Below are 16,881 nucleotides of genomic sequence, written 5' to 3'. Positions count from 1 at the left end.
CTTTTTTTTTTTTTTTTCTTTTTTTCTTTCTTTCTTTTTATTTTTTGTTGTTTATTGTTTTTGTTTGTTTGTTTGTTTGTGGATTGATCAAGGAAAGTGTGTTGTGGTAGCATTACAGCACTCCTGCCCATAAGACAAAATAAATGTTGCTGGCATGCAATGAAATAATGATTCCCTGAATAAAAATGAAACCTTTTCCCAACCCTTTACAAATGCTTACCTTGAATGTTAAAGTTTGATTTATTCATGGAAGTGAACTAGTTTACCTGTCTTTAATCATAGCAAGATCACAGATTAGGAGGAGATGATTTATACATGAAGTAGCTAAAATGTTTTTTATTTTTTTTAAAGGCCACAGTTTCATAGGTCAGGAAGAAACATCAAGAGATCATCGATTCCATACAGGCCTTCATCCTTGAAATAGGACACATTTTCTCCTTTTGTTCTTTTCTCTTTCAGTTTGAATTTAGTCCTTGTTCTGAAGAAGGAGTAACTCTCCTTTTGTAATATCTCTACCCAGAAGGCTTGCAGTTACTGCAGAAGTGTCTGAGTAGGGCTGTTTTGACATGGCAAGGTGTTGTACACCCGTGTCAGTGTGAATGGTTCCCAGAAATGCCAAGTACTTCAGAAGTAGTAAAGCTATCACATAAAAACTTTATGCTATTTTCCAGGTGATCTAACAGCAGATATAGGAGATTATTCCAACTCCCTGCCTCCCCCTCCCCCTTTTTTTCTTTGCCCCTACTGTCCCTAAAATCTGAAATCTTCTGAAATTTCAATTTTCAACCCTTACGATGTTTCCTAGTAGTTACATATTGTTATTCATTATGTATCAATTATTCATTGTAAGTATTATACATCAAAACAAGCATCATTAAAATCAGTATGTGTTATTAAAACAATCATTCTTTCTCTAGTTTTATGTGTGAGGGTTAGTGGTCCAATCCGAAGTCCACTAGTATTGTATTCTGTATTTCATAATTTAAAAGAAAATAATTATGTCAGTTGAAGTGATAACGATCTTTAAACCAATTCAGAGAAATAAGTACTTCTCTCTCATACTGAACTTAAGGATTCGTGAAATTCAGGCTGACAACAGGATTCTTGTTGGGATAAGCAGTTAGTGTGATTTAAAAAACAAACATACAAAAATACATATTTATTTATTTATTATTGAAATGATAAAGATAAATGCATTTAAATTGCACTACTTCATTTCCCATTTCTAACTTCATCCAATTCAAGGAAAAATCAGATACAAAATGAGGTAGAACATTTAATTTTGAATCTAATTTTGCACAGAAAGTGATACAAAATATGCAAAAAAATTCAATTTGGCTGCTTTTTGGGGTAGTCTTAAGCTAGATAAAAAGTCACTCTAAAATGAAATAAAACTCTTTCAGTGCTAGTATTATCACAATCTACTAAATCAGTGCCTGATTTTCAGTATGTATTGTTTTTCTTCTTTGAAGTTATGTCAACTTATAGACATAGCGTTCCTATGACAGGTCGAATGTGTCTTGCTGACATTTACTGAGAAGCAGCTTTGAGACAATCTTATTTAGCTTCCCTCATTTACCCATTTTCTGTTGTGATGCTGAATGCTTATTCTGTCAGTTTGCTTCTCATGCTTACAAAGGAAATTCTATACAGTCTGCATTTGTGCCTAATCAAAGGTTGCAGGGATTTTTAATGTTAAATGAAAGGGGGATGGGGGCCCTTTCAGTTTTCCTTCAGAATTTTCTTGAGCACTCCATTAGAGAATGTGAAATTTACATCTCCATCATTTTTTTTGGCCTTTGTTAGTTGTGAAAATACTGAATTGTTAAGATTAGAAGGAGGGTAATTCCAGCTGATGGAATAATGTTAAAAACGATCACTTGAGAGGAAAAATAAATAAATAAATAAATAAATAAATAAATTGATAAATAAATAAATATTCAACTCTAACAAAAAAGAAATTTGCTTTCATGCTGACTAAAAAGCCTTTGTTACCATTAACTGATGTTAGGGCTATACCGTAGTAGTGGACATAACATCCCAATGGATTGCAACTTATGTAGGATAAATCTGGTTTTAGTAATGCAAGTAACATTTACTTGCTTTAGGATGACTGAGTGAAAGCTTGTGCTCAGGAGGTGTTTGAAGTACCAAGCTATATATATATATATATATATTTATTTATTTCCTGAAAATTAATTAATATTTTTAATCTTCCAGAAACATCTTCCTAGTATAAGTTAAACTGAGCTCTATTATGAAAATGTGCTAATGAAATAACTGTGTATCAAAAAGAGACTAGATATTCTCTTTTGGCACTTCCCTGTACTGCTAGCAATAATTTATTTTACATGCTGAAATTCTAATTATGTTCTGAAATTAACTTTTTATTATAATTTTCCTATCATTTTACACGTACTGTTTTAAAACATTACTTGTATCCACCAATTTCTTGGCAGCCAGAATCACTTGAGATAGTAATGCTATTCTGCCTGAGCATTTTTTGTGAGGGGAGAATATGTCAGAGAGTGACTGAGAAGAAAAAATCACTGAAATGTTTGTGATAAATGGCATCTGTATTGATATGTCAGCATAGACATAACAGACACCAAGGACAAGAAGATACTGCCTCAAAGGTTGAATAGTTGTTTGTGGCATTTCATGTACTTGGAAAACTGGTGCTGGAGAAAGGTCAGATTTTAACAATTAAATGATAGCAGGGAATGGAGCAGCAAGTCTGCAATCCCTTACATTCAGGGAAAGTAAACTCCAACGTTCCTTATTGGAATTAGATATCATGGATATAGGACAGTGCATCACGGTAAACGTAATTTTCCTCTCAAGTGTAATGGGCAGAATATATTACTGTTTGTCTTAGTGAATCAAGTAGATTCTGATATGTTTTGCTGAAATACTTGTCATTAAATGCAATCAAAATGCAACTGTAGAAAGTATTTCTTAACTCACTTTTTTAGTGCTAAATTCAAGATAATTTAGATTAGATACATCTGTCCTGCAGACAAATGAAAGATGTTGGATGTTGGAAAGATGTTGGAATATCAGGTATGTGTGACTATGGAATGTGTATTTTCAATGAAGTTTGTAGAACTTAGAGGATAAGTTTTTTATTTAACTTTTAAAGATTCATATATCTAAAGCTCCAGTTCTTCAGCACAACTTCCATGTTTTTGAACACTATAAGGAATTTTTTATATTAAAAAAATATCATTCATTATATTTGTCAATGGCTTACAGGTCATTTTTGACCTGGTTCTGAGACTAATGTGGTGGCAGGACCCGAGGACCCATGCCCAAGGAGAGGGGAGGAACGGAAGAGTGAAAAGGTTTGGGAGATGGTCCTAAAAAAAAAAAAAAAATAGCAGTAGTGAGCTAAGAGAGAAAACTAATTTACTAAATATAATATCAGAATGGAAGATAACACTGTATAGCAAAATATAATTGGAACTGAGGCTAATAAATCAAATCAAATGAGAGAGAGAGCATCCAAAACAGAGGGTCTTACTCTATTGTTGAAGGCAATATGGCGAGAGAGCACATACCACAGAGACAAACAGTAAAGGAAGGAGACTGTCTGATGACTTGCAAACAGTTTTATCTTTCCCTCTAAACAGAAAATGGAAACAGAACAGTGAAAGTCTTCTGGGATATGTAGTTCTTCTTCTCTTCTGAGACCAGGTACCTGGAAATATTGACAATCCACAGAACTGGAGCATTAACTCTTTAACTCCCAGTGTTCTACATGATGTTACGATGTGGAATTCTGGTAATCAAAAATCATAAAACTATGACAGTATGTTGGACATGCATATTTTACATCATGTATGAATATCTGAGTCATGTTTGTAGATTATTCTTATATGTCCCAGTATACACAGATAACACTACAGCTGGTTTTACAAACAGACAGTTAATGGATTCAGCACAAGAGCAGCTAAACATATAAGACAGGATCACTGGAACAATTAAGAATATTTGTAATATATATATATGATTTTCTGGAAATGCAGAAAGATTTGTCTTTCTGGTTGTTGTTGCAGAAGTTGAGCATTGTTTCTTTTTTCTCATTAAATGACATTGTCATTCACAATGAGAATGTCTGACCATGAAAGGAAGGAAATGCTCTGCTCTGTACTGAAAAGATAGCATGTGGGACCCATAATGACAATATAAGATGTAAAAACTACCAACAATTACGGATTACACGGTGCATCTATACAAATGCTTTTGAGCCAAAACACAAGTCAGTCATAAACTGTGATATCAGATAGGCTTGTAACAATTTACAGAATGTGTGTTTTAATAGTCCAGAAGTTGTCCTGAACGAAGTCTAAATAACATGGGTTTTATTCCATGTTACTGCACGAAAACTTTGCAGTAGAGGTAAGTACAGATGTTTATAGGAAGACAGAGGTCATGATGACTCTGGGAAGAATATGGAAATGTTAGCACATTACCTCTTTCAGAAAGAACTGTGCTTGGTCATAGGTGTTACCTTATTAAAATCCTTAATTACCTGATTAAAAAACCTTTAACTCAGAAAGTTCTCCTTGGTAATGATTTTATGAAGTATGGACGTATGCAAATAAGTTTCTTGAAACTGCTCAATTAACATCAGTTTGAGATCCAGAAGGCATTTACCACACTTCACAGAAAACATGTCTTTATATTCCTATTCACTGGAATTGATATTTTCTCTCTTTTCTATTTGCACTTGTAAAAGCATAGTCATCGCTGTAAAATTGTGACTACTAACGAGCGGCTCGCTCCTCAAGGGGTTCTGTGCTTGCGGACGGTGCTCTTTAACATCTTTTATTAATGACATCGATGAGGGAATGAGTGCACCCTCAGCAAGTTTGCTGACGACACCAAGCTGAGTGGTGCAGTCGATACGGTGGAGGGAATGGATGCCCATTCAGAGGGACCTCGACAGGCTGGAAACGCTGGGCTCGGGTGAACCTAATGAGGTTCAACACGGCAAAGTGCAAGGTTTTTGCACTTGGGCCAGAGAAACCCCAGGCGCCTGTACAGGCGTGGGAGGAGTGGTCCTTGAGAGCAGCTACGCAGAGAAGGACATGGGGTCCTGATGGACGAAAGACTCAACATGAGCCAGCAGTGCCCTCTGGCAGCCCGGAAAGCAAATGGGATCCCGGGTCCCATCAGGAGAGAATGGTCAGCAAGGATAGGAGGTGATTGTCCTTCTCTACTACGTGCTCTTGTGAGGCCCATCTGGAGTACTGTGTCCAAGTGTGGAGCCCTCAGTACAAAAAAGACATGGAGATTTTGGAAAGGGTCCAGAGGAGGGCACACAGATGATCAGGGGCTGGAGCCCTCCCCTATGAGGACAGGCTGAGGGAGTTGGGTATGTTCAGCTAGAGAAGAGAAGGTGCAGGGTGACCTCATTGCAGCCTTTCAGTACCTGAAGGAATTACACTCCAGGAGGGGAGTAAAACTCTTCGAAAAGGGGTGTGCAATAGCAGGCTAGGAGAAATGGTTTAAGTTAAAAGAGGAAGATTTAGTTGGATGTTAGGGGAAGTTCTTCACTAGTAGAGTGGTTAGGCCTGGAACAGGCTGCCCAGGAGGTTGTGGATGCCCGTCCTTGGAGGGTTCAAGACCAGGTTTGACAGGGCCCTGGGCAATCATCTAGTAAATGTGTATGTTTGGTGGCCCTCGTAGGCAGGGGGGTTGGAACTCAACATTGATTCCTTTGGGTTACATTCTGTGATTCTGTGATACTTTGTCACTTTCGTTGCATTCATTACATGACTTTCATCTGTGGAGAGGGCTAGTGTTAAATGGGTGTTGTGGATACTGATATTCCTCTGAATTGTCCAACAGGGGTGTCAAAAGCAGCGTGCTTGCTATTCTGTATTATCAACTGATGTTGTGGTGACAGTGACCTTTTAAAGAAACTTGAGGAAACACGTCCTTGTCATGACAGGGCTCTTTTCCTATGTCATGTAGTACTTTTTTCCTCCAACGGAAAGCAAGAGTACAATGTTATAGGGAAAGGAAAAATGACAGGAAAAAAAGAAGGTGTGAAAGGAAAAAAAAAAAAGTGTTCTCTTTTACAGGAGATGTAAAAGAAAAACTATCAGTTGTGAAACTTGTGAAGGAAATAAATAAGCAAGTTTGTTTTTTACAAATCTGGACTCTACCCAGTAAGAATACAGGCTGCTAAAGAGACAAATAGCATTCTGAACTCAGAACCAAAACATTCCTTAAAGAGTTAAATACTGCAGAGGCAGTGAATCTGTACTCCAGATCATCAATAATCTGACTGTAGTGTCATACCACATTTCAATATTTTAGAATTATATAACAAATATAGCAACATATAGCAAATTAAATGACAAAGCAGTTAAAAATACATGCATTCCTTTTACCTAGATAAGTGCTTTATCATTAATTTATAAGTAGCTCACAAAAATATGAATGAATTCCTTTTGGAACAATGATCTTTGCTTGCTGTTCTTGGCAATATGTGCTAGTGAGTTCTTTTCCATTTCTTGAGAATGAAATAACTTTTTTTTTTTTTTTTTTTTTTTTTTTTTTTTTTCACCTGAAATTGAAGCCATTGGGCAGTAGCTGACCTGTTTTCTTTCCACAGTCTTACCAATTTCTCAGCAAATTAGCTTCAAAGACTTCAAAACTAAAAATGTGTGGAAGATATTTGGAAGTGCAGGATAAAAGGAAGCTGGTAAATTAATTATCTCTCCTTGAACTTTCCCACATCATATTTTTTCTCTAATCAAACTCCGTAATTGAGTATGTAATCGAGCTGCTAACATAAAATTTTCTCTGGCTAAGTTTACACAGCTGACAAATACTACATTAGAAAAATCACACGTTTATTTCTATCTTCACAATATTATTTTGGAACAGCAAAAGAGTAACAAGTGGCTTAGAATATGATATAGATGAACTGCAGTTATTTTTTCACAGCTTAAAATTGAATATACTGTTTTAAGATCATTCATAAAGTGAACTTTATTTGCTATAGCACTGTCAGACAAACTTTCAGCTCCAGAGAGATATTTCATCCCTCCCAATTAATATCAGGAAGAATTATACAGAGTAAGATATCACATAATATAGAACTAATTAATCAGGGTTTTGGGGAAGTAATAGTTCTTTCTCTTTTGGAAAAGTCTGAAATAATCCACATGTGGGCATTACTGCTCACTGAAGACATACATGAATTGTCTTTTGGAAGACATTTTTACAGTAGGTATATTCCCTTGCAAATGGAATGAAAAAGCAGAGTTTGATTCTCACTTTATGCATATAAGGACAAAAAAACAAAACAAAACAAAACAGTACTGCAATCAGAGAAGCTTGACTGGGAAAGTATCAGAAATGAGGGTCAATTGCACGTGGAAAGTCTGTAGAAGCAGTATGTGGAATCAGGAACTGCATATTTACTTCATAATTATTTCAAATGTTCTACATTTTTCAGTAAAAAAAAAAAAAAGTCTTTTCATTGCTTTGTTGAAGTTTCAGACTCTAGCATCTCGTGGTGTTTTCAAAGAATATATGTACTTAACTTTTTTTCTAACCTTGACTTTTTCCATGTCTTAAGCAAACAATTTATTGTGTAATAGTGGCTTTTCTTCTCATTGTAAAGGTATTTATGATATCAGCATCCATTCTAAGACTACTTTTTGCACTGTTGAGGTCATAGCTGTTTGCATCTGAGTGTGTAGTGTTCATTGTGGTAAAATGTGATACTCATTGTAAAATGAGTTTTGGTGACAGTAGATGAGGAGATACTGAAAGCTTGAAGCTTGGGGCAATTTTCTGTATTTGTCTGGAGTACATGAGTTTCCTATGCTGTTTTGTGGTATGTGATGTCGGAAGTAACAAAAAGAAACATACATTTCCAGAACAGAAAGTTGTGAAGTAATGTAGCATTGACCCACATATTTACCAGTTGTTCATATTCATAGAAGCCAGACTTTTGGCTACCAAAAAAGAGAAGAAATCTGTGCTAGATTTTGAGAATTACTTGACTGAATATAACAAAGAAGTATTCATTTGAAGTCTGACTTTCATCTCTTGGCATTTAATGGACTTTCTATAGGTGATGCTTGCTTGATGGCATGGGAAAGTTTCTAACTGTTCTGAAATTCTGTAGGCCTTGAAGAATATTTCTGTAGCTTTATGAATCCATCCCTTTCGCTTTCTCTGAGAGTTTTAGTGTTCAGTATTGTCAATATGTCACAGCTGGATAAATGGGAGTGTTTGGAGCTTTTTGTATCTGATAGGTGTTTATTTCTGCGTAAATATGGTAGTTCAAGTATGAGAACTTCAGATTACTCATCTGTGAAACACGGATGATTATACTTGCATTTCAGTGAAACTTTGAGATCTAAAAATTAAAAGATCTACAACAAGAGGCTGTTGTTTAGTAGGAAGGAAGAACAATATGTTATGATAGGGACAGCCACTTATTTTACAGTCATACCTAGTTTCCATTGTGCCTGAACACTGCTGTTGATGAATGTCTCATGGGGGAAATGCAATACGTCTCCAATCTGAAACAATTTTCCTAGCTATAGAGCAGAACTCGGAAATAAAGAGTCATGTTTTGATATCTGTTTAATAATTATGTTTGTATTTTCAAATAAGACCTAAACAAAAAGACCAACAAAAATATGTGTTTTGGAGTAGCTGTTCAGTGAGCTGCAGTCATTTAGCCCATGGACCTGCAAACAAGTATGTTCATATAATTGTAACATGCTTTTTAGTAGTCTTTGGTTAGCATGTTCTGCAAAAAGGATGTCTGTTTAGCTCTTTAAATCCTATTAAATAAAAATATAATACAGTAAATAAATAATGTAGTCCTATTTTGTTGAAGAAAATTATTTTTATGTCTATCATATTAGTAATTCAAATAAAAGGTATCTGAAATAAAAGTCTGAAATACTGCTGCAGAAAGAGTTCATGTGGAGAGTTTAGCAGAGTTGGATTATTTTTCTTATACAAGTGCAATTTCAGATTCTGTTTTTCCTAAAATACATGGTGTTCTTTGAAAACATAACAGTTTTATACATAAGTACGTATTGTGTAGTTTGAAGATTCTATTTTCTGTTTTCTGTTTTTCTTGTCATTCAGTACAGATGTCCTTTGGTATAGAGATAAAATAGAAGCTAATATAGACCGCTAGTGATATTATTTCACATTTGCTTGTATACCTGTACACTTTCACTGTTACTCAGCCAGCTCTCCCACCGTAACTGCCCCCAGAAGTAACAGCGAGACTTCAGAATTTGCTGAACAGATATTTGTATGCTGTAGCATTGTGCTGTGAACTGAATGCTGGTTTTGTTATGTTTTTCTTGGATGATTGCAATGCATTTTTTTTTTTAATTTTTTTTTCTATCTATGTCAGAAAACCTATTCAGCAGATGGAGGCAATTGCAGTTCACTATTCGTTTCTTCCTCTCTTTTGCAAGGGTGTGGAATAGCTTCTTCTCAATTCATGGACACTGGTATGGATTATGCAGTTATCTCCAGGGCTAATGATTCCCCCTGAGAATTCCATCAAAAGGTGTGACATTGCCCAGAGCAGTATATTTCATTAAAACATATCTTATAGCTCAGACCAAAGGAAGCAAGTCTGTGGCAAATCTGAGGATGCCTTTACTGCAGAGACTTAATGAAAATTTCAGTAGTATCAGCTAGACTCTTGTTTTGTAGTATGCACCAATCAGAATAATTTTGTATGTGTATTTTGCTACTGCTATGTTATTGTATCAATTGTTTTAAATTACATGTTGTGTCTGCATAAACATCAAAGGAAGTTAACCTGATGGCTCTTTATACTACAGGATTAAAATATTTTGTATTCTGTATTTTTGGTGTTATACCATCAATTCTTTATACATCTCTGCATTTTTATATTATTAATTAATGTTTCATAACAGAAGTAACAGGCTTACATTTCTCTCCCTCTCTGTGTGTGTGTGTATTCTCCTATCCCTTCTTAGAAGCTCACAGCTCATGTTGTTTGTGAATAATTTTGTTATTCCTCTGGGTAGGGCAAGCACTGGTAGAGTTCCCTGGTAGTATTGTGCTGGGGCCCTCTTAGTATTTGGTTAAACTGATTGGCAGTGACAACAGGCTTGAGAATGGGGAGTTTTCCTGCTCATCTTGAAAGAATGTGCTGCTCATAAAACAGAGAACAAAAAAAATATAAAAAAAAATAATAAATATTCATAATAAATATTTATATTTTCTCCATGGAAATAAAACTTATATATATATATATATATATATATTATATATATATATATATTCACTGTTGTGAAATGTCACAAAATAATTCATCTTCCGCTTTTTATTTTTTTTTTAAACTAAATAGTAACTTTAGCTCTAAGTTGTTTTCAGACAGCTGAACTCCTCTCCCTTCATTGCAGACCCATACATATGTGCAGGTACTTTGATGTCCATCATATCTATTTAAGTCTTTGCTTCCAAGTAAACTGAAGCAATAAATGCTTAGACAGAATGGTAGGGTATTTCTTCAACATTGCTTTTCTTAACATAAGTTAGTTGAGCTGCCAGGATAGCTGTCCCTTTTCTTATTATTTTACTTTTTTCTCCCCTACTTTTATAAAGCTATTTGACTTGGAAGGAATTATTAGGGAGGTCTGTTTTTTGCTTGTTTGTTTGTTTGTTCTCTTGTTTTCAGTTAAAATTGTTCAGTAGTCTTGGGAAGTGCAGGATGAGTTTAGTCAGGATTCTAAGTTGAAGGAATTTCCTGATTTGAAGTAAAACTCATGAGAAACAGGCAAGGGAGAGAGACTGTGATTGAATCCTGCTGCAAGAGAGAGAACTGGTGATTTGAGGAAAAGGAACAGGGCTTATCATCTTTCTCCGTCCTCCATGGGTTCAGTTATTTGTAATCCACAGCCAAGCAGCGATATGGTCCAGCTTTGTAACCTTGTACTGTTGCAGAAATCTGCAAGCTGTGAAGGACTGTGAGGAAAACTGTAGAACTAAACAAGTTAAAGAAGGCAAAACCGTAGCAGCAGTGCTATTGATACAGGAATTGCTGGTAGTTCAATGGTCTGAGATAAGAGACATTTTGTAAAAAATAACAAACAAACAAAAAACATTACGGGTGGGAAAGTAAATGGGAAATGTGATGAAGATTGTAACTCATTAATTGTAATTCATTCCAGTGTGTAGCTGAAGTTGATTCTTCTTCTTCTGAGTGATGCTTGAAGCTTTGTGGTATTTTTTTTCAGGGCTGGAGTGTACCAATGCCTAGCCTAGTAGTTTATTAAATCCTATATATCATTTGGATGTTAGACACCAAATAACTGATTTATACTGTTAAGTTGTATGTGTTAGCCTTGCAGAATCTCTCTCTACAAACAAATGTAACCCAGGGTGGAAGTTTACAGTCTGTTTGAAATGCAAAAATTAAAACTAGTTTAGATAGGGGTAAAGGAAGCCAAGGACCAGATATAAAGTCATAGAAAAGCACTAGGAGGCATTAAATTAATAATAAAATAGAATCATACAATGGCCTGGTTTGAAAAGGACCTGCTATGTGCAGGGTTGACAACCAGTAGACCAGGCTGCCTAGAGCCACATCCAGCCTGGCCTTGAAAGCCTCCACGGATGGGTCATCCACAGCCGCTCTGGGCAATCTGTTCCAGTGTGTCACCACCCTCTGTGTGAAAAACTTCCTCCTAAAATCTAACCTAAATCTTCTCTGTCTTAGCTTAAAACCGCTTCCCCTTGTCCTATCACTATCCACCATCATAAGCAGCAGCTCCCCTTCCTGTTTATATGTTCCCTTCAAATATTGGAAGGCCACCATGAGGTCTCCCCAGAGCCTTCTCTTCTCTAAGGTAAACAAGCCCAGCTCCCTCAACCTTTCCTCATAGGAGAGGTGCTCCAACTCCCTGATCATCTTAGTGGCCCAACTCTGTACCCACTCCATGAGCTCCATGTCTTTCTTGTACTGGGGGCTCCAATACTTTGGATGGGGCTTCACAAGAGCTGAATAGAGAGGGACAGTCACATCCTTCTCCCTGCTGGCTACTTCTCTTTCAATGAAGCCCAGAACAGAGTTGGCCTTCCAGGCTGCAGGTGCACAGTCCTGGCTTATGTCCAGCTTCTCATTTAGACAGTGTGTAAGAGCATGGGAAAATTACAGATCATTGTGCAGAAGTCCAGAACTGTGCAGACAGAAAGCTTAAGAACAGACTGTTAGAGTTTAAATGAGGTTTGCAGAGGGATAGAGGCTGGTTTACATGTAATGTGTAGAGAGAGTCTGCTAGGTTTACAAAGAGTATGAGCCTAGGTGAAGGAGGATTGGCTGGAAACTGAGAGGGGAAGACGAGACAGAGGAATGTGTAATCAATAGAGCGTATTCCTCTCTGGAGTATAAAATTCAGTCTTCCTAAATTTCATCATTGCATTCCTCTCTGCAAAAGTCTGTGAATCTCTTGCAAAGTGACTCAATGTCTTCAAGAAAAGGCACCATGTAACCAGTCAGTGTCATTACCAGAACTCAAGTTTTGAGTTTGGAATTATGTACGTATTATTCTTGTTGTTTATTATTTGTCAACAGTAAGTTTCAATATATGCAGTCACTTCAAAATAATCTATATGTATGTATTCATAGCCATTCCTGCCCTGTTTAATTCCATTAGATTAGTGTAACAGTTCTTGATTTTCAAATCAGCTTCAGATTTCAATTTAGCATGCTTTTGGGAATCTCTTCATAATACTTCATTTTCAACAGAACTGCATGCATCTTATATCCAGGTCCAAGATTTTGTTGATAGTTCAGTTAAAATATTGCAAAATTCATTACTAGTCCACCTAAAATCCTACCCACACAACACACCAAGAATCAGAATTATTTGGTTAAAGCAAAAGAGAGAAAGCAGTCCTACAATTAAATCTCTAATAAATAGTCTCTTAGTCAGATTTCTTCTTCATTATTCTGATCATGCCTGGTTTCTAATTGCCACTTTTCTTCCTCATGCAAGCACAGGGGAGCATGATAATGGGTGGGAGTTGCTAGCATACCACATCCAGAAACAAGATACCATTTTCCTACTCAGTTTTTGGATTGGTTTGGGGTTAGTTTTATAGATCTTATCTGTGTGCTTCTTTCCTATCGATCCCCACTTCCATACTGTCCATTAGTTTCTGCTTACTTATAGTTATTTGTTTGACTTTTGAAAAATACTTAAAGGCAAACTTCTTAAAGTATACTGTCAGTAAGAATTAGATAAAGCAATTTAATAAAAATGTATGAAGATTAAGGGTGGTGAGCAGGGCCTTTAGTTTAGCCTTAGGCACCTGAACATTTGGGTCTGCAGTTTAGCAATAAATTGCAGTGGTAATATTGTATTAACAGGGCAACAAGCCTACAGTGCCTTCGTTCATTTTAAAGCTGCCACTATGCTAATGTAGCAAATTACATCTATTTAAAGATTTGTAGTATTACAGTTGATATAAAAATGTAAAGAGACAGATTAACTGAAAAGTTTGTTATATCTCTTCAAGTGATGCCTTTGGAAAATGTTATCTTTCTGCAATTTGTGAAGAAACACTAAAGGAAAGGAAAGTATTCAATTAGACTTATGGAAGAGAAATGTTTAGTACTTACGAAAACAAGGACAGCTTGCTTACTGCTCTGCTAAATCAGTCACACATTGCTGATACAGGCTAGTTAAAGATTGAAGAACCATCATAAATCATCCTGAAGCCAACTTGTTATTAAATATGTCAAGAAGTGGAGCTCAGTGAGTTGATAAAGTTGACATTCCAGATATGCTCTTCTGCTAGTATTTTCAGTTTCTTCAGTTCAGAGAAGTAAAGATGGGAATAAGACCCAACAGGGGATGAAAAATAAATACCTTCTGTCTTCTGGTTGTGGGCAGATTCAGAACATTTAATGTATATATTCTTATTAGGAATATATCATAATAAGCAATGATAAGTAACATTTCCAGATCAGAACACGCTACATCTCTGAGAACAGAAACTGCTTTTCACAAGAAATTCTGGACCCTGCACAGCCTGGATGTTGGTGGATTGGAGGTGGTGCTGTCAGAACAGCAGAGTGAGACAACACCCAGGAGCCAAAATATGGGGTATTGCTGGGTGGGCCAGGCATGTTCCAGGGTACTTGGATAACCCAACCCCAGGGACCAAACACCTCCCTGGGAACAGGAAGAGGCTAAGGCTGGGCCATGGGCTTGCAAGTGAGCCTGGCTGGGTGCAGACCACAGACAGATAAGGCAGGGCTGTGACAAGATGGGTTCCTGGCCCACTGCAGCCTCACTGGGGCTGGCATGTGGGCTTGGGCCTTACCAGGGACAGATGGGTCTGGTGGTGAGTCCAAGATGTGTTAGTCTCTACTGGTTAACTGCTGGTTTGTGAACAGATCTAAGGTGAGAATACTTTAGGAAGCAAGTTGAAGCTACAGAAAGGGAAAAACGTCTCTGCTTTCAGCAGCAGTTTAAAAGTTGAAATCAAACATCAGTAAATAATCATCACAGAGCTGTATTGTAATTGTTTGATATATCACTCGTGCTTCTTTTTAATTATGTTCATTTTCAATCTCAACATTATGAGTAATCATGTTTCGGTTTGAGAGGTGTTTGTATTTCTTTTTAAATTAAAAGACTCCTGCGATGTTTCAATTTTCTAGCTCTGACAGGGTGTAGAAGAAATGCTGAGTCACAGCTCGACCCAATGTCTGAGCACTTGGTGGGAAGGCAGAACCACCCAGGAGAGCTCAGCTGAATGCAATGTGCCTGAGTGACCAGAAGGGGTGAAGCCAGGATCTACTCCTTCCCAGGCTTCATTTAAGGGTTGGCAGTGGAGGTCAGGGTTTCTTGTTGGAGATCCCTGTCTAACTTAGGCCTACCAAGGGTAAGCAGCTTCTTTTCTTTGTTTCTGTGCCTATGGCTGCTGCATTTGAGTTTTTCCTCACCTCCTATAGTCTAGGACTTAGCTACTACACTATCATTGCTATGCTTTCCATTGGAAAAATGCCACTGTATCTTCTGTTTGTCTGAGCTGTTTATTTGCATTACTGAAGTGCATTAGTGTCTCATCCTGTAGGTGTGCGTTTGCTCCTGTAGTGGTCACTGACAGGTGTGGTAGCATCTCAGGGAAATGAAATGGCCGTGTGCTTTCTGGGAGTCTGGAGTAAGATATCTTCCCGAAGGTCATGCAAGTAATGTCTGATCTGATGAATGGAACATGGTACACTGACTCTGTGTTGCTTTGCAGTTTCTACCTGTCATGACAGCAGTTGCAAATAAAGGGAGTCCCCGGTCATCCAGCTAGGATTTTGCTTTCATGCCTCTTTTAAAAATCAGGAAAGGCACAGCTGTAGAAGTGTAGCCTTTCAAGCTGTACGTTGCTCCAAAAGTAATGGCAATTATTTATTTTTTATTAGTTAGGTGGCCTTTTTAAGGCAAATGTTAACTTTTTCTAATATGAATACTTAAGAATACTTTTATCAAAAAGGATTCTGCTATAAAAGAAGTAATATAATGATTATCAGAAAAAAATAGAATAACAGTAAATCAGAATTTGGATGCCAGAGTACCTTCTATTCTTGTCTTTAATAAGTCTCTTCAGAGATCATTTTGGTTTTCTATGAAGTTTGAATTGCTGGCGTTTTAATATGAGAGCATTACTCAATATACACAGAATGTAGTAGTACTAAATAATAGGAGATGTAACTGGAACTTTGCCTATTGCTATTCAAAAGCAATTGTGTAAAACTTCCCTGCTGCCCTTTAAATATTAAGCAAACAGACCTTTCCCTCTGTGTGTCTTTCTCCATCTCTCCTCTTCTTCTTCTTCTTCTTCTTCTTCTTCTTCTTTTTTCTCCTTTTTTTTTAATTTTTATTTTTATTTTTTTTCATTTTAGAAATAAAATAGGTCCACAGTGGTGACACTGGTTTGATTTGGTTATTTAGTTGGGTTCTCTTGTGGCTCTGATGGAAATAAGGTTAATTGTCAGAAGATAGGCTAACGTTTGTATCTACTGATTTTTATTTTCTTACTTTTTCTAGATGTTTCCTTTAGGTTCACCCTGCTCAAACTCTTAGACAGCAAAATATACCATTTGCCACCCCAATTCTGTAGTTTTAATACAGACAAGATGGAAAATGTCATCAAGTCTTGTATGTTTATTCCTTTTACAAATAGCAAGTTTGTTCATCTTAAATTCAAGACAAAGACCTGACAAAAAAAGATACAAGAAAGGAGTCAGAAAACAGCAGCATCTCTATATTTTATGATTTGTTTGAACCTCCAGAAGTTTTACTTTTTCTCTATTCATAGTTTATGAACTTTTCCTTTATAGAAGGGAATCTGGAAATTGACACGTTGTGCAACATTAATTGTTAGTAGTAATTGGCATTCTGTTTGTGCCTGGCCTAGATTGTGAGTAGTTAGTAATGCCACTTTGCAGATACTGGGAGACAGTAAGGACTTTTTTTTATAAGAACAAGAATGTGTTCTTAAAATTAGAAAGTTTCCCTTCTGATTTAACAGCTCTGTGTACATGCACAATAGCTGAGACTGCTCATTTCAGCATTATCCTTTTGTTCTTATTGTATGTCTCAGTAAATAGATTTTGTCCTCTAACAGCTTTGGATTTAAAAAAAGCAAACAAACAAAACAATCAAAACAAACAAACAAAAACAAAACTGCAAAGGCTCTTGGCTTAGCAAAACAATAAAAATCATCTCTCCTAGGGAATGTGTTTATTTTACATCTAAATAGACAATTCATTAGAGTCGAGTTAGAAGTGCTGAGCTGGATGGATGACTGTTTTTTATTATCTGTTAATGTACCATGGTA

General features: G+C 36.5%; 1 protein-coding gene across 7 annotated transcripts in view; it reads left to right on the top strand.

Annotated features, from left to right (window-relative positions):
- The window catches only part of CDH18 (cadherin 18), a 450,693-nt gene that overhangs the window by 314,279 nt on the left and 119,533 nt on the right, over positions 1–16,881 (top strand). The gene's annotated exons all lie outside the window — the stretch shown is intronic.

The sequence above is a fragment of the Coturnix japonica genome, chromosome 2, assembly GCF_001577835.2.
Source record: "Coturnix japonica isolate 7356 chromosome 2, Coturnix japonica 2.1, whole genome shotgun sequence".
In the NCBI taxonomy this organism is placed as follows: Eukaryota; Metazoa; Chordata; class Aves; order Galliformes; family Phasianidae; genus Coturnix; species Coturnix japonica.
Note: the sequence above shows the minus strand (reverse complement) of the source record. Positions and strands in the feature narration are given on the sequence as shown.